Below are 15007 nucleotides of genomic sequence, written 5' to 3'. Positions count from 1 at the left end.
AAAAAAAAAAACACCTGGGTTTGAGCTGTGGTTCCAATGACAGAAATGAGACAATGATTTCTGGACAGCACCTACACCTTGAGATCAAGCTCCAGGACCAGCACACACAAGAATAAACTAAATAAATGAAAAGAAAGGTGGAAGAAGAAAATGGGAGCAGATTTCAGAGTTTAAAATGAGCAAAACTGAGTGAGCTTACACTTGTTACTGTACTTACTCAAGGGTCTCACATCTGAGGATCAGTGTTCAAGGCCAGACAAGGCAGGGGTGTCCATGTACTCAATTCTAATTAGCCAACTACAGTTTTTTTAAAGCTCCAAATGTGCTGTGGCTAGTATTAAAAATATACTGGGACGGGGCTGGGGAGGTGACTCAGTGGGAGAGTACTTGCTTTGCATGCAAGAAGCCCTGGGTTCAATTCCTCACCAACACATAAGCAGAAAAAGCCAGAAGTGGCGCAGTAACACAAGTGGTACGGCTCTAGCCTCAAGCTGAAGAACTGAGGGACAGCACCCCGGCCCAGAATTCAGACTCCATCACAGGCAAAAAAAAAAAAAAAAATAGGAACTGGGACAATACCTAGGCTCTGATTTATAGTTCCTAGCCCAAAATATATATGGAAATAAAAAGTAGAAATTAAAAAATGTGTAAGAAAATCCAATTAAATTTTCAAAATGAGTCATGAGTTTTTGGTTTTTGTGTGTAATCCTCTTTTTTGGTCGGTGGTAAGGCTTGAACTCTGGGCCTGAGGGCTGTCCCTCAGCTCTTCAGTTCAAGGATAGTGCTCTACCACTTTAGCTACAGTGCCATTTCCTTTTGCGTGTAATCCTAAATACTAAGATAGATTAAATCTGAGGGCTATCATCTCTCATCTTGAAATCACAAGCAAAACAAATAAACAAGAAAACAGTAGTGAATCTGTGATGGAGTTGTAAAGCACCAGGCTTGAGTGAGAAAGCTATGAAACAGTGCCCTGGCTCAGAGATCTAGCTTCAGGATCACAAAAATGTAAATAAGAAGAGAACCTGGAGCTGGTGACTCATGCTTGTAATTCTAGAACTCCAGGAGGCAGAAATATGGGTATCCAGTGTAAAGGCCAACCCAAGCAGGAAAGTCCAGAAGACAGTTGTTTGTTGGCCATCCTGGTGCTAGAACTGTAGTACTCCCACAATTTTGGCAGTAATTGGATGTAAGGATCTTAGACTTTCCTGCCCAGCCTGACTTTGAACCATGATAGTCAGATTTTAGCCTCCTGAAACAGGCCATGCCTTGCATGAGTTCTGGCTCCAGCACCAGCACACTCACAAAAAATGAAATGAATACATGCAAAGAAGACTTGAAGATAAGAAGAACCAATAACTATGGGCTGCAATGAGCCAATCAGCCCATTTCTGGTGGCTCATAACTGTAATTCTGGTTATTCAGGAGAGTAAAATGTGGATAATATTTAAAGGCCAGACCTAGTAGGAAAGTCCCTAAGACTTGTGAGTGTAAGTATGTCTGTGTGTGAGTCCTGTTGCTGGAACTTGTACTGTTTTGCTCAAAGCTCTACTAATCTCAGCTTTTTAGTGGTTATAATTGGAGATATCATGTACTTTCCTGCCCAGGCTGGCACCAACTTTGATTCTCAGATTCAGCCTCATAAATCTGGTCTGGCTCTACATTATATTCATTTCTAATTAAACACCAAAAAAGAAAAATTCCTGGAGTTTAGCTGTGGTTCAACTGGCAGAACTGGGAAAGAATTTCTGGAACAGCACCCAGACCCTGAGTTCAAGCTGGAAAACAAGCAGAAGAAATAAAATGAGGATAGAAGTACAAAAGGAAGAGTCAGTGACAGAGGTTGAAATGAATCAAACATTGGTTCCTCACACATGTTGTACAAGGTACTCAGGAGAATTAAATCTAAGATTCACGGTTTATGACTGGCCCAGTCAGGAGAGTCCATGAGACTTATTTGTCTAATTTGCCAGCAAAAATAAGCTACAATTTGTACTTTGCCTCATTCAGTTGAGTGCTAGTCTCAAATAGAAAGTTTGGGACAGCACCTAAGCTCTGAGTTGAAGTCCTAGACATGCATTTCAAAACAAACAAACCAAAAAAAAAACTAATTTAAAAATGATAGGAAAAAGAGAAAACTAAGATTTAAAAATGAGCCATGGTTTTTGGTTCCCGTGTGTATTCCTATCCATTCTAGGTTCAAAGCTAGACTGGGCAGGAAAGTACATGAAACTGTTAACCCCAACTACCCAACCAAAAGCTGGATGTGCAGATATGATTGTAGATGCAAACTACTGTGTTTGGTGCAAAAGCTAATTTAAAAAACTGCTGACCCAGAGTTCAATTCTTAGTGCTAAAAATTGTAGGAGAAGAGAAGAAAGGCCAATTGTAAATTTAAATATAAGCCTGGTGCTTATTGATCATGGCTGTAGTTGATCCATGGGTGCAGAAATCTTGAAATCAAGTTTCCAGCCAACCCAAAAAGCAAAGTCCAGGGGACTTTGTGTGTGTATATGTGAAAGTTTGTTTGTGTGTGTGTGTGTGTGTGTGTGTGTGTGTGTGTGTGTCTGTTTCTGTGTATGTGTGTGTTTCTGTAGTATCTTTTGTTTAGTGCCCTAGCATTCCCAGCTTTTACGTGTTGACTTGGAGATAAGTGTCATGATCTTTCCTGCCCAGGCTGGCTTTGAAACATGATCCTCAGATTTCAGCCACCTGATTGAGCTGGAAGTTGAGCTATGGCTCAAATTGCAGAACTGGGCAAATATTTTCTGGGACTGCACCCAGACCCTGAGTTCAAGCCCCAGGACATGCATTGAAGAAATGAGTAGAAGTAACCAAGGAAGAGCAAGTGACAAAGGCTTAAATGAATCGGTGGCTCATACATGTTTTACTAGCTATTCAAGAGCCTGAAATCTGAGGATGATGGTTCATGGCCAGCCCAGGAAGGAGAGTCCATGACTCTTGTCTGTAATTGAATAACACCCACCCAAAAAGTGCCAAAAAGTTATAGTGTTTCTCATGTAATAGAGGATATGCTTGAATAAAAACTTCTAGGAGAGAATATGAGCCCCAATTTGTAGACCCAAGAACAGCAGCACATACAAAAAAAAAGTAAACAAAGAAGTTAGTGGCAAGCGCATATTAAAGTTTTAAAATGACACAAGGGTTGTTGGTCCTGTGTATAATTCTAACTACACAAGAGTTTCACATCTGAGGATTGTGGTATCAAGTCAGCCTGGGTAGGAAAGTGCTTGAGATGCTTATCCCAGATATCTAACACAAAGCCCTGAGCCGGAGCAGATGTGGTAAAGCAACAGCCTTCAGTTAAAATCTAAGAAACAGTCCCCAGAAGCAGAGGTCAAGCTGCAGGGCAACTAAATATTACAAATAACAAACAATGAATGAAAAGGAGAGTGGAAGAAGAGAGACTGAAATCTGAGGATCCACAATTCAAAGTTAATGCATGCAAGAAAATCCATGAGACGTTCTGTGTATGTGTGCATCTGTGTGCCATCTTGCAGCTTGTGTGTGAGCCTCCTTTAACTTGTGCTAGTTTGCACAAGGACAGAGCTCTACCTCTCCAAGATTTTCAGTGGTTAATTGGAGGTCATGGTCTCATGAACTTTCCTTCTCAGCCTGGCTTGATTCATGCTAGGCTTTCCTCAGACTCTTATCTCCAATTAATTGTCAAAAAGAAAAAAAAAAGCCTGGGAATTAAGTTATGGCTCAAGTGGCAGAATTGGGCAATCAGTTTCTGGGACAGCAACCCAGCCATGAGTTCAAGCCCCAGGACAATCACAGAAGAATTAAAGAAAAAGAGGCTAGAAGTGCAGAAGGAAGATCCAATGACAGAAGTTTAAATAAATCAAGCATTGGTAGCTCACCATGTTCCATCAGCTACTCAGGAGGATGAAATCTGAGGATCACCATTGAAGGCCAGCTCAGGTAGGAGAATCCATGAGATCCTTATGTCTCATTTGTCACCAAAAATATGACACTAGCTGTGCTCTGGTTCATGTGGTATATTCCTAGCCTTAAACAGAAAGCTCTGGTACAGCACACAGGCCCTGGTGCTGAGGTCCCAGCACAAAAAACATACAAAAACAAAGAAAAAAGAGCACAAATTATGAAAGATGAGAGAGAGAGAAAATTATCATTTCAAAATGAGCCATGGGTTGTTGGTTTATTTGTGTATACTGAGGAAGTTGAAATATGAGGATCACAACTCAAAGCCAGCCTGGCTAGGAAAGTGATTGAAATTCTTATCTTCAACTACCCAGCAAAATCTGGAAATGAAGGTGTGATAGTAGTTGTAAAGTACTGAAATTTGGTGAAACGCTGGAAGTAGTTTCCTGGTCCAGAATTCAGCCGAAAGTCGACCAAAAACAAAACTAAAGAAGAGAAGAAATGACCATTTGAGATTTAAAAAATAAGCCTGGCGCTGGTGGTTCATGTTTATAATTTTAGCTCTCAGGTGGCTGAAGTTTGAAGATAGTATTTAAAGGTCAGTCCAAACAGGAAAGGCCATGGGTTTTTTTTTTCTGTGTGTGCCAACCTAGGGCTTGAATTTGTGTAGGAGCTCTACCACTCTCAGAATCTTGGTAGTTGATGAAAAGAATCTCATGAACTTTCCTGCTCAAACTATGATACTCAGATGTCAGCCTCCTGAGTCTTGCTGGGCTTTACATGAGACTCTTATCTCCAAAAGGAAGAAAAATAAAACCTGGCGATTAAGCTGTGGCTTCAATGGCAGAAATGAGAAAATAATTTCTGAAAAAGCACCCAGACCTTGATATTAACTTCAGGGCTAACATGCATACAAAGAATAAAATAAATAAATGTGGAGGAGTGTGGGAGAAGAAAGGGTCAATTTTAGAGTTTAAAATGAGCCAAGCATAGGGGGCACACACCTGTGATGGTAGCTACTCAGGAGGCTCAAATCTGAGGATCACAGTTGAAAGCCAGCCCAGATAGGAGAATTCATATACTCAACTCTAAGTAGCTACTTAAAACCAAATAACATAAAAAATAGCCACAATTGTGCAGTGGCTCATGTTTTCATTGCTAGTCTTTAGAAAACACCTCGGGGATAGCACCTGGGCTAATTGTTGGACCCAGGACCAGCATATTCAAGGAAATAAAAATACAAATAAAAAGGTGTAAGAATGTCAGGAAATATGGATTAGTGCTAGAATGCTTGCCCAGCATGTTTGAATTCCTGTGTCTGTTTCCTCAGTATCTCATAAATAGAAAAGCCTGAAAGTGGCACTATGGCTCAATAAATAGAGTCCTCACCTTCAGTAAAAGAAGCTCAGGAACAGTGGCCAAGCCCTGATTTCAAGAATCAAGGCTAGGGAAACAAAGAAAAAAAGGTGTGAGAAAATTCAATTAAAGTTTAAAAATTATCCATGAATTTTTGCTTGATGTGTTTAGTCCTACTGATTCAGAAGGCTGAAATCTAAAGGTTGTTGTTCGTAGCCAACCTGGGCAGGGAAGTGCCTAAGTATCCAACTAATCAGCAAAAAAAGTCAGAAATGAGGATGTGCTTGTAGTTGGAAGCACCAGCCTTGAGGAAAAACCTATGAAATAGTGCCCTGGCTCAGAGATCCAGCCTCAGGATTACAATAAGAGAATTAAGTGATTGGAATTAGAGAACCTTGGACTGTTGGCTCATGTAATTCTAGAAATGCAGGAGGCTGAAATATAAGATCCAGTGTAAAGGCAAACCTAGTCAAGAAATTCCAGGAGACTGTTTTGTGTGTGGTGGCCACACTGGCGGTAGGATTTTGTTGATTGAATGGAAATGAGTTTCATGGACTCTCTTGCTCAGGCTGCTTTCAAACTATGATGGACAGATTTGAGCCTAGTGTATCAAGCCAGGCCCATTATGAGTTCAAGATCCAGAACCAACAAACACAAAAATAATTAAATAAATGAAAAGAAGCGTAGAAGAAGAGAAAAAAAGAGGCAGTACCAGAGGTTTCAATGAACCAATCATTGGTGGCTCATATCTGTGATTCTAGCTACTCAGGCTGAAATTTGAGGATATTGTTTAAAGCTCAGCTGTCATATGAGTACATAAGATCTCTCTCTCTCTCTCTCTGTAACTATCTCTCTTTGTCTCCCTCTGTTGCTCTCTCTCTGTGCCAATCCTGGTGTTTGAATTGTACTATTTTCTTCAATGGCCTACTTACTTTCAGATTTTTAGTGGTTAATTGGAGAAAAGAGTGTTAAGGACTTTCCTCAATTTCCAGTTTCCCGAATCTGGCTTAGCTCTACATGAGTCTCTTGTCTCCAATTAACTTCCCCCCAAAAGACAAATGTTATGGTTAGTCCCATATATGCATTGAGACAGCATCTGAGCTGCAATTTCTACTCATAGGACAAGCGAAAATGAAGACAATAAGAAAAGAAGGTGGAAGCAAGCACATATGAAAGTTTTAAAATGACACAAATGTTGCTGATCATGTGTGTAATCCTTATTATACAAGAGGCTGACTTCTAAGGATTGCAGTGTCAAATCAGCCTGGGCAGGAATATGCTTGAGACTCATCTTCAGCCACACAGCACAAAACCTTGAGCTTATGGCTGAGGTTGTAAAAGCACCATCCTTGAGTGTAAATGGTAAGATACAGGCCCCAGAGTCAGAGGTCAAGACACAGGACCAATAAAATTATCAAAGAAGACAAGATGAAGAGAAGCTGAAATCTGAGGATAATGGTTCAAAACTAGCCCATGCAACAAAGTCCATGAGCCTTTCTCTGTGTGTGCATCTGTGTGCTGTCCTATGGCTTGAACTTGTGCTATTTTGTACAATGATAGAGCTCCACAACTCCCAGCTTTTCATTGATTAATTGGAGCTAAGAGTCTCATGGACTTCCCTGCCCTGGATGGCTTTGAACCATGATCCTCAGATTTCAAAAAGCTGATTCATGCTGGGCTTTGCTTAAAACTCATCTCCTATTAGCTACCAAGAATTAAAAAAAAAACGAGTTGAGCTGTGACTCAAGTGGCAAACTGGGCAATCAATTTCTAGGACAGCACTCAGGGCCTTATTTCAAGCACCAAGACAAAACAAGTATAGCCACAAGTTATATTTTGACTCATGTGGTAAGCCACTAGTCTTGCAAAAAAAGCTCTGGTATTGTATCCAGCCCTGATTTGTAGCCCCAGGACTAGCACATAAACAAAAATAACAAACAAGAAAATTTTTAAAAAGAAAAATTGGAAAAAACAACATATTAACATTTTTAAATGAACAATAGGTGTGTGGTTCATGTGTATAATCAGAGGAATTCATAAAACTGAAATCTGAGGATCATGGTTTGAAGTCAGACTACGCAGAAAAGTATATTAAAATCTTATGTTCAATAAGCCAGCAAAAAGCTAGAAGTGTAGCTATGGTTGAGTTGTAAAACATAATCCTTGAGTCAAAAAGCTAGTAAACATAAGGGCGCTGAGACTCTAGCCTGAAATCCTAGATATTCAGGAGTTTGAGATATGAAAATCATGGTTCAAAATCAACCTGGGAAGGAAAGTTAATGAGAACTTATCTCCAGTTAAACACCAGAAAACCTTAAGTGGTGCTGAGGCTGAAATGGTAGAGCATTCACCTGAAGCTGAAGAGCTCAAAGGCAGCACTCAGACCGAGGGTTCAACTCCACCCTCCTTAAAAATAGGTAAGAAACAGCAAAGAGGCCCAGAGATCAGGTCTACTGACCACAATTAAAAAGCATTGAGGTTGAAGGCAAGAAAGAGCTGAGTAAAAATATTAAAATGTTAGAATCTGGTTGCTCATGCCTGTAGATTCTAGCTACCCAGGCCGCAGTTCAAAGCCAGCAGTAGCAAGAAAGTCCATGAGACTTGTGTATGTATTTACCAGTAGTAGGGGTTGAACTTGCCCTGTTTCACTCAAGTCTAGAGTACTACAATCCCCAGCTTTTTGGTGATTAATTGGCTATAAGAATCTCAGACTTCATCTGGGAAGTTGGCTCAGTGGTACAGAGCTAGCCTTGCATGCATGAGGACCTAGGTTTGACTCATCAGAACCACATAAGCAGGAAAAGCTGAAAATGTTGCTGCAGCTCAATTGATAGAGCACTAACCTTAAGCTGGAATGCTGATGGATAGCGCCAAAGCCTAGTTTTCAGGTTCACAACCAATGGCAAAATAATAATAATAAAAAGAACTTCAGACTTTGCTGTTCATACTGGCTTCAAACCAAGATCCTCAGATTTCAGCCTCCTTAGTTGTGCTGGGTTCACATGAGACTCTTCAAAAAGAAAGCAGCTGGAAGTTGAGCTGTGGCTCAGTTGGCAGAACCGAGCAAAATCTCTGAGACAGTGGCCAGTACCTAGATAGAGAAAAAAAAACATAAAAAATTTCAAAAATAAATAATAAATTGTAATACAGAAAAAATCATGTTTAATATGATACAAAGGAAACCTTTTTATTTAAGGGCAGCAAACAGGAACATACTCCAAAGTTTCAAAATGACATACTGAGAGTACGGGGAAAAGGAAAAATTTAAAATTCATGTAAATATTAAATCCAAACTGACATGACCAAAATCTAATATGATCAGAAACTTATCTCTCACTTGTAATTGCTTAGAAACAATTGTTCCTGCAGTTTCAGCACTAGCATGGGGATTTAGGAAGGACCTCTCTATGAAGCCTTGACTGTATTCAGGGATATTCTTGCTTTAGCCTCTTGAGTTAGAAATACAGGCATTGCCCTTATTTTAATACACACATTACACTTTAAAACTCAACATCAATATTCAAATAATGGCTTATGTGTAAAAGCATGAGTAAACATCCACCAGAGAACCTCTGAGCAATACAATCATAACAGTAGAGGAGCACCTACCACTTAAGGTAGATAATAGAAGGAAGATTTAGCATTTTTTGGATGTGCAGGGGGTTGAACACAGGGTCTCCTGCTTGCTAGGTAGGTAAAAATTTCAGTGATATTATTTCCACACTACTTTGTAACCATTACCTTTGCTTGTGAACTTTCTTTTCAATACTGATGGAATCCACACAATGACCTGCATCAGAAAATTTTTTTGTTTGTTTTGTTTTTGGTCGGTCATGGAGCTTGACCTCTGGGTTGGGCACTGTCTCTGTGTTCTTCAGCTCAAGGCGAGTTCTCTACTGCTTGAGCTACAGTGCCAATTCCGGTTTCCTAGTGTTTTATTGGAGATAATAGTGTCACAGAATTTCCTGCCCGGGCTGGCTTTCAACTGTGATCTTCAGATCTGAGCCTCCTGAGTAGCTAGGATTACAGGTGTGAGTCACCAGCGCCTAGCCAAAGGCCCTATAAACTTTTAATCATTCATTTTTTCCTTATGAAATGATTTAGTCAATATATTTAACATAAATAGACTATTTTGTGTCCATCCATGACAGACATATATTAATTGCAGCCTTTTATGGATGTCATAATTTATGCACACCTCATTTTATAAACCTATTCATCTGGGCCCACATTCAGCAGCTTGTTCTGAGAAGAATAGTAGCTATTTTGCTAGCCACCTCTATCCTCTGCCTTCTCTTACTCAATTTAGTCTTTGGTATCAGTTTGAGTCTGCTCAGAGGGTAGAGCCAGCCTGGGCTGGCTTTGAACCATGATTCTCAGATCTCAGTCTCCTGAATAGCTAGGATTACAGTCATGAGACACCTGCACCAGGCCATCATTTCTTCCAAGAACATTTCAGGAGGATGGAATAGTATAGCACCACATACATTCATTAGCAACTGCCCTTTGGTGAGTCAGATGCTCAGACCAAATCCACTGACCTTGATATTGTCTTTGGTGTCCAAAAGGATATTGTTGGACTTAAGGTATTCGTGTATGATTTTGTTTTGGTGTAAGTAGTGAACAACTCTTACAACATATATGACAAGCCTCCTGGCTTCATCCTCATATAGGCGGCAGTATTTTCAGATCCACCCCATGAGGTACCTCTAGTGGCCAGTTCCATGATGAAATACACATACTCTTCCTTCTCCATTACCTGGTACAACCTGATGATGTGTTTGTGCCATACCTTCTTAAAAATGTCCACCTCATTCTTTATCCAATGATGAGGACTCTCACTTCCAGAGTATTTTAAATGCCACGTCCTTGTCTGTGAGGTGGGAATGGGCCAGCTTCACTTTCCCATAGATACCTGTGTCAAAGAGCTCTTCCTTCTGGTATTGTTTGATGATCTCCTCCTTCAAGGAGCTCAAGGATGATTCTTTCTGTTCTTCCATCCTTCTGCTACAATGGCAGGTAGCAAGTCTACCTAGATAAATTAAATAAAGTAAAGGAAAACCCAGAAAGAGTAAAAAGAAATACCAAAATCCAATAACAGCCCGTCCCCACAACCAAAAAAGTCATTTAGCTTTGATTCAGTCCAGCAGGTCATCAAGCAAGAGCTCCAAGCTCTGTTAACTGACATAGGTTGGAGCACAGTGGCTTACTGTATATCCTGCATGACCTCACACAATGGAGCAATCACAACCAGGCATCATAGAAAAAAATGGACCAATCAGAATCTGGGCCAGTGAGGTCAGCGAAAAAGTGGACCAATTACAGCCTGCCAGCATTGACACACTAGCTCTTAGGCCTCAAAGACTGTTGCTAAGGAATCCATGTGGCTTCATGTTGCTCTGGTCATTCTCGTGGCATTTCTAAAGCCAGTAGGACAGTGGCCAAAATCCTCTGATTTTCTAGAAGACTCATGAATCTTATAAATTGTTTCTTTGGAGACACTAGCTAATAGCCTCCATTCTTGATGCCCACCTTATTTTGTCTTGTTCCAGCAAAAGCACTGCACAAAGACCTCCGTCCTTCTCAAGGACAACTCTGTCCTACAACTTCCTCCTGAGGGGACAAGTTCCAGGGTGGCTTTGAGCCACCACCCTCACAATTCCCCTTCCTGAGTAGTTAGGATTATAGGCCTGAGCCATCGGTAGGTACTTAGCACATCTCTTACATTTGGAGGAAGTATATTTGTTATAAAGGTGGGTTTTAGATATGTCCTTTTAACACCTTAAATTTTTTGTCCTTACTGTCTAATAGTGAATCTAGTTTCTGATGAGAAATTTGTCTTAATATCATTAAAGATTACTTGTGTGTGATGAGTTGTGTCTTTGTACTTTGGGATGTTTTCTGTTTTTGTTTAATTAGAATGTGTCAATTTGTACCTGTGTAATTATGTTAATTGACTTTTTTGATCTGATAGATTCTTGCATAGAAGGGTTCATGCTTTCAATCAAAATTGGGAAGGTATTGGTTTTTATTCCTTCAAATCTCTGTATACGTATATGCATTATACATGATATATTCACATTGTATATGTGAATATAAATATATGCCTACATGTTTATATTATATATACATTTATATACATATATAGTTTCACATAGCTCCCACTTTTGTGATTGTTTATAGTAGGAAGTTTAGATTGATCCTAGCTACTTCATCAGAGTTAGAGTTTGAAGTTCTCCTCTTTATTTCTTGATAAAAATATGCATTACTTGGCAAGGATATTGAAATAAGTATAAAGCACACATAGCTTCTCTCTCTCTCTTTCTGTCTCTCTCTGTCTCTGTCTCTGTCTCTCTCTCTCATTTCCTGCCTCAGTCAGGTCTCTGATCACAGGGACATTGCTTGTCGGGTTCTTCTAGTGTGCTGTGATCTTCTGCAGTGTCATATTCTGCTTCAAAGGCCACCAGGCCTGCACCTGTAAGAGGAGCTTCTCAAAGGCAGCCTGCATGGGTGCACCTTCCTGCTTCTGTCTTGATGTCAGAGCCCCACAGCTACGTGGGGTGGCCTTAGCAGATGCCCCTGTACCAGGACTGCTGACTGGTGACTGTGGCAGCACAAGCACAGCCTCTTTTTATGACACATCAGAGGTCTGCGTTGGAACCTGGGGGTATTCCCTGGTTGGTGGCTATGCTTGGAGCAAGGCTGGGGGCTGCAGAAGCCTCACTGTGGCCTGACTTCTGGGGCACAACAAATCCCAAGGGTTTCTCTGGGCTCTTTTCAGAATACATGGGCAGATTCAGGAGCAGAATCTGAGCTCAGGTGGGCCCCTAAACACAGGGTGGGCAATGGAGCTGGGTGGGGCAGGGCTGTCCAGGTTGGCAAGGGGCAGATGATGAACTTATATTAGTAGTCTGCTGGCTCCAAAAAAAAAAAAAAACTAGACTTGCTTGCTATCCAGAAATATCCCTCTAAATCTGGTTACACCAGAGAGTTCCATGCTGGTGGGAGGAAACTGCTGTAGACTGCAGTAGATGGACCAGGAGTACTTGGTGCACTTTGTGGGCAATTCAATGCTGGTCTGGCAGGGGAAATCTGAAGTTTCCATAATATTGCAGATCCAGGGAAGCAAGAGCCCAAGCAGACACTAGGCTTGGCCAGCTGCACACTGGGCAGGCTGGTAGGTGAAATCTTGCTGCATGGCTTTGCAGAGTCCCCTGGCCCACCTGCCAGCACAAGAACCTGCCCAACATCTCCTCAACCATAGAACTTGGAGACAGCATCGCTCACAACATGGACATGCAGTGTCCACCTGGCTAGACGCTGCTTTGTTCAGTGCGAGTCTGGGAGAAGCGGTAGGCATGCTGGTGGAGGGAGCAGATGCCCCTTCCAAGGCATCTGGGGGAAGAGGAGCCCCTGCAAATGGGCTCATGGTAAGGCTAGTCTGTCCTGTCCAAAGACAACACCTCCAGCTTGTATGACTCTTTGGTTGGGTGAGGGAGTCACCCTTTGGGGGCAGTGATATTAGGAGACAGTGTTGGTGAGATTATCCCAAAATTAAACCAAATTTTGAGCTAGCAAACGAGTAAGTCTTGTTGAACTGCCCATGGCAGGTGGAGTTGATGTCATGGCTGCTTCTGTCTTGAATGACCCCGAGGCTTTATCACCAAAAGACATGTGACTGGATGCTGGCATGGAGTCCGATGGTTTTAGGAAATTTATCAGAGAGCCCCACTTGGCTTGTAAGTCACTCAATAGGGCTAACACTGGGTGTGGAGTTTGGGCTTTAGAGCTGGGCATTACAAATTGATCTTTTTTAATTTTAGTTTTTTTTTATTGTGAAAATAGTGTACAGAGGAGTTACAATTACATGGGCAAGATAGTGAGTACATTTCTTATCAAGCATTGTAGCCTCCTCCTTTGTTTACCCTTCCCATCCTTTCCCATCCTCCCTCCCCCTCCACCAATCCTCCCCCCCCCCAAGTTGTAAAGTTCATTCTCGACATGACAACTTGTACTTCTCATTGTTGCAATAAGTCCAACTGTATCCTTATATAAACGACTTGTTTTTGTTCTTTTTGAAGGGCTGCGGACACCATCTGGAAGCTGTTAGACATTTAGGATGTGTGATTACATCATGAGATAGGTGTGGGCCTCTGAGCTTCATCCATTGTTTGCAAAAGGGCTGAGCCCTCCAACCCGTATTTTCCTGGTGCCCTCAGGGTGTGGGCTGGTTTCTGGCAGTGAGAAAAGTTTAATGTGTCCTCTATTCTATGAGACTCACTAGGAAGTTCTATTATTGGCAGGGATGATTCTGTCATTGGGAGGTCTGTGTGTTCTCTGAGAAAGGGAATCTACAGATCTCAGAGCACATCTTGGCTTTCTCTCTGAATATTTAGTTTCTGTGAAAGACATGTCTCTGTAAGGCCTAAGTGTTTAAGTTTCAGATGCTTTATAGGTTTCTAGACATATCCAGGGCTTGTTCTTTTTTATCTTTCAATGACAGCTCTAATTTCCTCCTTTTGTCATGGTCTATTGACCCCTTTGACTCTGGCATAAATGAGGGAAGACAGGCAGGGCTGTTGTGTTGCTAAGGAAAGCAGACAGGGCTGCCTTGTTGCTGAGAAAAAGCAGGCAGGCCTGTTTTGTTACATAGTTTCATTTTATTCCCCGATGTTGGTAAATAAAACCTCCAGATTGGACGTCAGGAGCTGCCCATGATCATTGCTCCATTCCTTTCCCCTGCTCTTACAATATTGCCTTTCTATTTAAATTCATTTTTGTCAGAAACAAAGAGGCAATTTAAAAATCTATATGTAATGTTAATTTTTATTCTTGAATTACTAAAATACATGAAGAGCATGTCAATTAAAGCAGCATAAAATGACAGGTGGCGTGAGCTTGATGACTGTCCCTCTACTCTGTCTCTCTTGCTCTACCTTGGGGTGACCACTGCGACTTATTAGTAATGTATCCCTGCATCTAAACTAAATGTGCACAAAGAACAGGCTATTAAAAAGAGACTTGCTCACAGCTATTCAAGTCCCACAAACTTCTATCTTAGTAGGAGGCCAAATTTCCATTCACACCATGTAGATTCAAACGTCTACACTCAGGTTCACAGACCTGAACCAAGTCTGTGGTGGAACCAGGACTGAAGGTGGTAACTTATTGTTCACTAAGGGAGAAGTTTGAAATAGCTAGAAATCTGCCCTTTGCCTTTGCCACTAAGTCACACTATCAGGTATGAGGACCAAGGACTTACACAGGCCTGTTAGTGGTTACTAGACTGGGTTTTAACTTTTGTAATTCGAAGTTTCTCTTCAGATCAAATATTGGGCCTGCACAACAGCAGACCATGAGGAAGTGATGTCCAGAACTTGTGCGAGTGTCTCAGACTATTTGAATTTGTTTTTACTGAATTGTCATTTTTTCTACAATCCACACCTATGGCCAAATAGAGGCTTTCTTACAGCTGGCTGACTGAAGGCACAACACTGGAACTAGTTCTGCAGACTTGTTCTGGAATATGGCTGTTTCACTCTTAGATTTAGAACTCTAATCTTTTTCCCCCTCTCTTTCTCCTCCCTCTCTATCATTCAATAAACAATTCAAATAATCATTTGTTGAACAAAACCTTGGAAAATTGTTATAACATTAAACCATAGTGTCCACCCTTCAAGTCTGGCCATTTTGTTAACACAAGTTGAGAACAAGCAAGAAAAACCGTAAATGCACGTACAGATGC

Source organism: Dipodomys merriami, unplaced genomic scaffold (genome assembly GCF_024711535.1).
Source record: "Dipodomys merriami isolate MVZ:Mamm:240054 unplaced genomic scaffold, mDipMer1.0.p SCAF_219, whole genome shotgun sequence".
Classification (NCBI taxonomy): Eukaryota; Metazoa; Chordata; class Mammalia; order Rodentia; family Heteromyidae; genus Dipodomys; species Dipodomys merriami.
This window is presented reverse-complemented; position numbering follows the sequence as displayed.